Source organism: Physeter macrocephalus, chromosome 11, assembly GCF_002837175.3.
Source record: "Physeter macrocephalus isolate SW-GA chromosome 11, ASM283717v5, whole genome shotgun sequence".
Classification (NCBI taxonomy): domain Eukaryota; kingdom Metazoa; phylum Chordata; class Mammalia; order Artiodactyla; family Physeteridae; genus Physeter; species Physeter macrocephalus.
This window is the reverse complement of record NC_041224.1, coordinates 19564834-19565885: the sequence shown is the minus strand read 5'-3', so window position 1 is coordinate 19565885 and position 1052 is coordinate 19564834.

Sequence of the window (1052 nt, the reverse complement as noted above, 5' to 3'; positions counted from 1 at the left end):
TATCTTTGTTTAAATATTCAAAGGTTCGAATGTTTATGATATAAGGACTAAATAGTTCTCAAAATATCATCAAAACTGTATCTTTTAAAGTATATTACAGGCTTTTATAATGTTTGTATCTCAGAAACAGGACTAGTGGTTGTATTTGGGCCATGATGTGACGAAGATCATAACTGACTCATGAAATACGTTACAATGGAGCTTCTGCTCAAGTTATGTTATACTAAAAAAACAGAACACATGCAGGAGATCATATTCCACACCGAATTGATAGCAGAACTTTACTTTTTAGCTTGGCAAAAACACTACGACTGACCAGGCAAGAATGACTACAGACGGAAGAGATACGAAGCCCACTAGCTCCTCACTGAATGAACTATAGTCACAGAACCATCACTTGGAAAGGGTGAGCTCTGGAAGCACCACTCTGGTGTGCAGAGAGGAGAAAGTGCCTCAGGAGGAGGAGTCCCAAGATCTGGGTTCAAAACCCCACTCTGCTACTGACCTGCTGTGTGGTGGATGGTGGATCACCTGAGGTCTTTGGTCCTTTATTTTCTCGAAAGTAAAAAATTAGGCCAGCCTTTCCAGTTCTTAGATTGTATGATTACCTGATTACCAAATTTATCTTATCTACTAATCACCATGGTACAAAGCATTCAAAGATGAAAACATTATCATCAACAAATTCTTTGATCAAATCACTTTTTTTTTTTTGGTCAAAGAGTAAGAGAAGTCAACTATGTTGAATAGTAGACACTGGGGTAAGTCTTTTACATATCTTATCTCCTGGCACCCTCATCAACTCTCTAGTAAGTAAATACTATCTGGACCCCCAAACGGAAGATCAAAAGGGTACAGCACTTGCTTAAAAGTAATAGCAACAGGACTAGAACGAAGATCTTCTATATATTTTATGTATTGCCTCACCATTTATAACCACTGCGGGCATTCAACACTGTGATGTCATACAGCTGGAATCTACTTTTAAAAACACCCTTTAGGGCTTCCCTGGTGGCGCAGTGGTTGAGAGTCCGCCTGCCGATGCAGGGGAC